The sequence below is a fragment of the Procambarus clarkii genome, unplaced genomic scaffold (assembly GCF_040958095.1).
Source record: "Procambarus clarkii isolate CNS0578487 unplaced genomic scaffold, FALCON_Pclarkii_2.0 HiC_scaffold_100, whole genome shotgun sequence".
NCBI classification, from domain to species: Eukaryota; Metazoa; Arthropoda; class Malacostraca; order Decapoda; family Cambaridae; genus Procambarus; species Procambarus clarkii.
In genome coordinates this window covers 2,332,035-2,339,417 of record NW_027189133.1, presented here as the reverse complement: position 1 = coordinate 2,339,417, position 7,383 = coordinate 2,332,035, and positions in this window count along the sequence as shown.

Sequence of the window (7,383 nt, the reverse complement as noted above, 5' to 3'; positions counted from 1 at the left end):
TGCCCTGCTATGCGAACTTCATAGTTTCTTTTTGCTTTCCTTATCTCTTTTTTAACATTTCTAACCAATTGTACGAATTCCTGTTCTAAAGTGACCTCCCCATTTTTAATCCTTTTGTACCAAGCTCTCTTTTTACCTATAAGGTTCTTCAAATTCTTTGTTATCCACTTTGGGTCATTAGTATACGATCTATTCAATTTGTATGGTATACTACGTTCCTGTGCTTTGTTTAGAATATTCTTAAATAAGTTATATATTGAATCCACATCGAAATCCCCATTTAAGTCACCTATCGCTGGGTTCATGTCTCGCTCCAAGACCGGCCCACACCCCATACCCAAGCCTTTCCAATCAATTTGACCCAAAAAATTTCTTAGGCTATTAAAATCAGCTTTTCGAAAATCTGGCACTTTAACAGAATTTTCTCCTACTGGTCTATTCCATTCTATGCTAAATCTGATTTCTTGGTGATCACTGCTCCCTAGCTCACTCCCTATTTCGATGTCATTAATTTGCGTTTCCCTGTTAGTTAACACTAAATCTAAAATATTATTTTCCCGTGTTGGTTCCTTAATGTGTTGCGTAAGAAAGCAATCGTCAATTAATTCTAGAAAATCTTCTGCTTCACTATTCCCTGTTTTGTTCAACCAGTTTATTCCGCTAAAATTAAAGTCACCCATGACATAAATACTGTTAGATCTAGATGCTCTAGATATTTCATCCCATAGATGCTTTGCTTCCATTCTGTCTAAATTTGGTGGCCTATATATTACTCCTATTATAATATTATTAGCTTTTTCGTTTAATTCAATCCAAATAGTTTCTGAGTGTGGCTCTGTTTTGATTCCCTCTTTGAGACTACATTTCAAATTGTCCCTAACATATATGGCTACTCCACCTCCTCGTCTAATATATCTATCTGTGTGAAATAGTTTAAATCCATATATTTGATATTCAGCTAATAGTTCTCTATTTTCTACATTCATCCACGTTTCGGTAAGTGCAATAATATCTATTTTTTCTGTGCAGACAAGAGCATTTAATTCGTTAATTTTATTTCTTAGACTTCTACTGTTAGTGTAATATACCCTAAGTGAATTGTTATTTTGCGGACCTTCTCTTTCCCTGATCGTTTTGCCAATTCCTTTCTCCCACAAACACATACTTTTATTACCTCCTTCCTCCAAATCAATTCCCATACCTCTATCTACTAACAGTTTAAACCCAAACAAACACCTCTAACCACTTCTTCTAGCGAGTTCGCAACAGCAACAACCCCAGCTCTCGATAGATGCACCCCATCACGAGCATACATTTCATTTCTTCCATAGAAGTGTTCCCAGTTGTCTATGAAAGATATTGCATTTGATTTGCAATATCTTTCCAGCCGGCAATTGACACCAAGTGCCCTCGATATCCATTCATTTCCCACTCCCTTTCTTGGAAGAATGCCACATATGATCGGGATTCCTCCCTTGCTCCTAACTAACTCTATGGCTGTTTTATACCTCTAGTTATACCTTATAACTAGAGCAAGATATAGCTTGAGAACCACACCAGGTGTCTTGTTACTAACGCTGCGATTAATAAATCCAAGTGTCCGATTTGCCTTATTACGAACATTTATGCATTGATCCTTTTGTTTTAAATTCTTACTAATCATAACTCCCAGATCCCTTTCGCAATCCGACTTCGCAATCACAACACCATCTAGCTCGTATCTTGTAACTCTATCATCATTACCTAACCTCAGAACTTTACATTTATCAGCATTAAACTGCATCTGCCAATCCTTTGACCATTTCAAAACCCTATCTAGATCAATTTGAAGTGATAGTGAGTCCTCCTCCGAATTAATTTCCCTACCGATTTTCGTATCATCGGCAAATTTGCAAATGTTGCTACTCAAACCTGAATCTAAATCATTTATATATATTATAAACAACAGAGGTCCCAGGACAGAGCCTTGAGGCACTCCACTTACAACATTTTCCCACTCTGACTTGATTCCATTTATACTAACTCTCTGTTTCCTTTGGTATAGCCATGCCCTAATCCAGCTTAATATTGCACCCCCAATACCATGAGACTCTATCTTTTTAATCAGTCTTTCATGTGGCACTGTATCAAAAGCTTTGCTAAAGTCAAGGTATACAACATCGCAATCCTTACCACTATCAACTGCCTCAACAATGCTAGAATAAAAAGATAACAAATTTGTTAAACATGAACGGCCATTTATAAAACCATGTTGCGACTCAATTATTAATTTATGTTTTTCAAGATGAAGACGAATTTTATTTGCTATTATAGATTCGAGTAACTTTCCCACAATAGACGTTAGGCTAATTGGTCGATAGTTAGACGCAAGTGATCTATCTCCTTTCTTAAAAACTGGTATCACATTAGCAACTTTCCAAAACTCTGGCACTCTGCCTGACTCTATTGATTTATTAAATATGGTTGACAGTGGGTCACAAAGCTCCTCTTTGCATTCTTTAAGCACCCTGGCAAACACTTCATCCGGCCCTGGGGATTTGTTTGGTTTGAGTTTTACTATTTGTTTAAGAACATCCTCCCTGGTAACTGTTAAACTCGTCAACCTGTCCTCGTCCCCACCCACATAGACTTGTTCGGCTGAAGGCATATTGTTAAGTTCCTCTTTAGTAAATACAGATACAAAATATTTATTAAAAATACTACTCATCTCTTCATCACTATCTGTTATTTGACCTGTCTCAGTTTTTAATGGACCTATCCTTTCCCTAGTCTTAGTACGATATAACTGAAAAAACCCTTTAGGATTTGTCTTTGCTTGCCCTGCTATGCGAACTTCATAGTTTCTTTTTGCTTTCCTTATCTCTTTTTTAACATTACTAACCAGTTGTACGAATTCCTGTTCTAAAGTGACCTCCCCATTTTTAATCCTTTTGTACCAAGCTCTCTTTTTACCTATAAGGTTCTTCAAATTCTTTGTTATCCACTTTGGGTCATTAGTATTCGATCTATTCAATTTGTATGGTATACTACGTTCCTGTGCTTTGTTTAGAATATTCTTAAATAAGTTATATATTGAATCCACATCGAAATCCCCATTTAAGTCACCTATCGCTGGGTTCATGTCTCGCTCCAAGACCGGCCCACACCCCATACCCAAGACTTTCCAATCAATTTGACCCAAAAAATTTCTTAGGCTATTAAAATCAGCTTTTCGAAAATCTGGCACTTTAACAGAATTTTCTCCTACAGGTCTATTCCATTCTATGCTAAATCTGATTTCTTTGTGATCACTGCTCCCTAGCTCACTCCCTATTTCGATGTCATTAATTTGCGTTTCCCTGTTAGTTAACACTAAATCTAAAATATTATTTTCCCGTGTTGGTTCCTTAATGTGTTGCGTAAGAAAGCAATCGTCAATTAATTCTAGAAAATCTTCTGCTTCACTATTCCCTGTTTTGTTCAACCAGTTTATTCCGCTAAAATTAAAGTCACCCATGACATAAATACTGTTAGATCTAGATGCTCTAGATATTTCATCCCATAGGTGCTTTGCTTCCATTCTGTCTAAATTTGGTGGCCTATATATTACTCCTATTATAATATTATTTGCTTTTTCGTTTAATTCTATCCAAATAGTTTCTGTGTGTGGCTCTGTTTTGATTCCCTCTTTGAGACTACATTTCAAATTGTCCCTAACATATATGGCTACTCCACCTCCTCGTCTAATATATCTATCTGAGTGAAATAGTTTAAATCCATATATTTGATATTCAGCTAATAGTTCTCTATTTTCTACATTCATCCACGTTTCGGTAAGTGCAATAATATCTATTTTTTCTGTGCAGACAAGAGCATTTAATTCGTTAATTTTATTTCTTAGACTTCTACTGTTAGTGTAATATACCCTAAGTGAATTGTTATTTTGCGAACCTTCTCTTTCCCTGATCGTTTTGCCAATTCCTTTCTCCCACAAACACATACTTTTATTACCTCCTTCCTCCAAATCAATTCCCATACCTCTATCTACTAACAGTTTAAACCCAAACAAACACCTCTAACCACTTCTTCCAACGAGTTCGCAACAGCAACAACCCCAGCTCTCGATAGATGCACCCCATCACGAGCATACATTTCATTTTTTCCAAAGAAGTGTTCCCAGTTGTCTATGAAAGATATTGCATTTGATTTGCAATATCTTTCCAGCCGGCAATTGACACCAAGTGCCCTCGATATCCATTCATTTCCCACTCCCTTTCTTGGAAGAATGCCACATATGATCGGGATTCCTCCCTTGCTCCTAACTAATTCTATGGCTGTTTTATACCTCTGAATCAGTTCCTCACTCCTAACTCGACCAACATCATTTCCTCCCACGCTAATGCAAATAATGGGATTGTTCCCATTACCAGCCATAATATCATTCATGTTGTTTATAATATCACCAATGCCAGCTCCGGGATAGCAAACCCTTAACCTGTTCCCCCTATCTCTAGCACAAAACGCTCTATCCAAATACCTTATCTGGGAATCTCCCACAACTAATGTTTGCTTAGGTACTTCCTTTACTTTCTGAGGGGCCTGCGCTTCCTTTCTCTTCGTTGCTTTCCCTTTTGCGCGATCCGCAGTCTCACCACAGCACTCGTCCTCCAAAACGTCAAATGAATTAGAAGTTGCTATGGCGTTTGAAGGCGGCTTTATCAAAGTCTTCTTAAGGCCCCTGTCTTTCACAACTCTCCAAGACGAGGTCCCTTTACTACTGGTCTCCTCCTTCGTTACTTCTCGTTGTTTTTTAAGCTGACGCACCTCCTCCCGCAGAGATTCCAACTCTGTCCTCAGGGCTCCCACTAGAGTCACCAGGTCCTTAACTACAACTTCCATATTGCTATGATAATATAACAACACTCAGGAGCTCCGGTTAACACAACCTCTCACTGTGACTTCACCTGACTGACCTGACTAGACACTTGAACGTGTCTAGAGTAGGATGACTAAGTTAATTCCCCAAATTAGAAATCTTTTATACGAAGAAAGATTAACAAAGCTTAAATTGCATTCACTGGAAAAGCGAAGAGTTAGGGGTAATATGATAGAGGTTTACAAGTGAATGAATGGACATAACAAAGGGGATATTAGTAGGGTATTAAAAGTATCAACACAAGACAGAACACAAAACAATGGGTATAAATTGGATAAGTTTAGATTTAGGAAAGACTTTGGTAAATACTGGTTTGGTAACAGGGTTGTTGATTTGTGGAACCAATTACCGCGTAACGTGGTGGAGGTGGGGTCCCTCGATTGTTTCAAGCGTGGGTTGGACATGTATATGAGTGGGTTTGGGTGGTTATAGATAGGAGCTGCCTCGTATGGGCCAATAGGCCTTCTGCAGTTACCTTTATTCTTATGCTCTTAATTCACTATGCTTGCCAGTGAAACTCCTTTTCAGAAAATCGCTGGACCATGGAATAGTTCCCCTAGTAATAGTTGAAGTTGATGTAGTGATCGAGTAATCCTTATACTCCATTATCTCATCATCATAATGGCATAACTAATTACACAAGCATTAATCCTATCCCTATTTACAGGTAACGGTTTTCCACCCTTCTATATCTTACTGTGAGGTGTAGTCACCGTACATAAGCAAGCGACTTGAGAATAGCACATTACGGTCTATTCATGCCCGTGCCACCTCTTGGGTGGCTTAATCTTTATAAATAAATCAGAATAGCACACACCATTTGGTCACCATTTGGTCCGGGAGCCATCTCCCGTCACGCAGGGTGCAGTTGCGCCTCCACAGATCTCCAGTATCATCTTTTGATACTGGTAATGGCTCAAAAGGGCCACCACTTACGGGGTATTCATGCCCGTGTCACCTCTTGGGTGGCTTAATCTTCATCAATCAATCGAATAGCACACAGTACAATCTCCAGTCAAGAATGTAGCACTCGACGTGTACTGTTCTAATCGACCCAAGACGCTACAGCCTCGACACAGAGCAGACAGCAGACTACGACCGTTGTTCAGGTCCATGTAAACTACATCTACCCGAAGTCCTTCGTCTGAATAGCCAGTTACCAGTTACAGGAGATACTTTTTCACACCACAGAGTTATTAACTCATGGAACCGCCTACCCACCGAAGCGGTACGTGGCAAAACGATGCTGATTTTCAAAATATACCTGGAAAAGATCATTCCTCCCTACACCTGGGGGGTACCTTCGTTAAAGTCAAACGGTATACAGAAATAACAAAGAAAATAGATATGAATACTATTACCTTCGATGTTAGTAGTAGTTGTGCAAGTGAGGAGAAAGAAAAAATATTAGGGAGTTGGAAGGAAGTTTCTAAGGTACTCTCGTATCTCATGGAATGTGACGGACAGGGCAAAGGTAGTTTTATTATTAATCATGGATGAAAGTAGATTGATAATATTATCTTGGAACGTTAATGGATTAACGAACCGGAAAACATCTGATATAGAAAAGCATCCCCCCAGAAAAGTGTGGGGAGAAGAGAAAGGAAATTAGGAGCAAGTATTGGCAGGAGTTTGCAGAGAAAGTTGGGAGTAACAGAAACTTGAAGGAAATCTGGCAAGACGTAAATAAAATAAGGGGTAAAAAGCATAATTTTGTTGCACATCCTGACCCGTAAGGAATTGCAAATGGGCTCGTAAATAAATGGGCGGAAGCTGCCAAACTTAGTTCATTACCGCTGTAACGAGAGTCATTAGATTCTTGGAAAGATCTAAGAAAGGATTTTATACTTACAGGAGGTAACAGTGGTGATGTCACTTGCACAGGTATTACCAGAGAAGAACTAATAACGGCGATTAAAGTTGGGAAATCTACCGCCCCTGTGGAGGATGGAGTAACTTATGAAATGCTTAATGAACTTGCCATTATGACGAAAAGCCCGCTGTTAGACCTCTTTAATATTAGTTATAGAGGGCAATATTCCCAGTAAATGAAAAAAACTATGATCATCCTTATCCCTAAAGCCAATGGAGAGTACCGACCTGTGTCTTTAACCTCCTGTTTTTGTAAAATGATGGAGAGGATCATTTTAAATAAACTTTTGTATATAATAGGTGATCAGCTGTCTAGTAATTTGTTCGGGTTCCTCAGAGGAAAAAGTACCTCTGACTGTATTATTAAATGTCTAGCTAATGGTAATGATTATTATAGAATATTTATTGATTTACAAGGAGCTTTTGATAAAGCCAACAAAGAGGTTATTTTATATGAATTAGCTGGTCTTGGTGTTGAAGGGAGATTATTGCGCTGGATAGGGAATTATCTTCAGGAAAGGAAGGCTCAGGTGTGGTATCAAGGTTGTATGGTTCAAGGTATCAAGGTCAAGAACTCTGCACACCTCAGGGAGGAG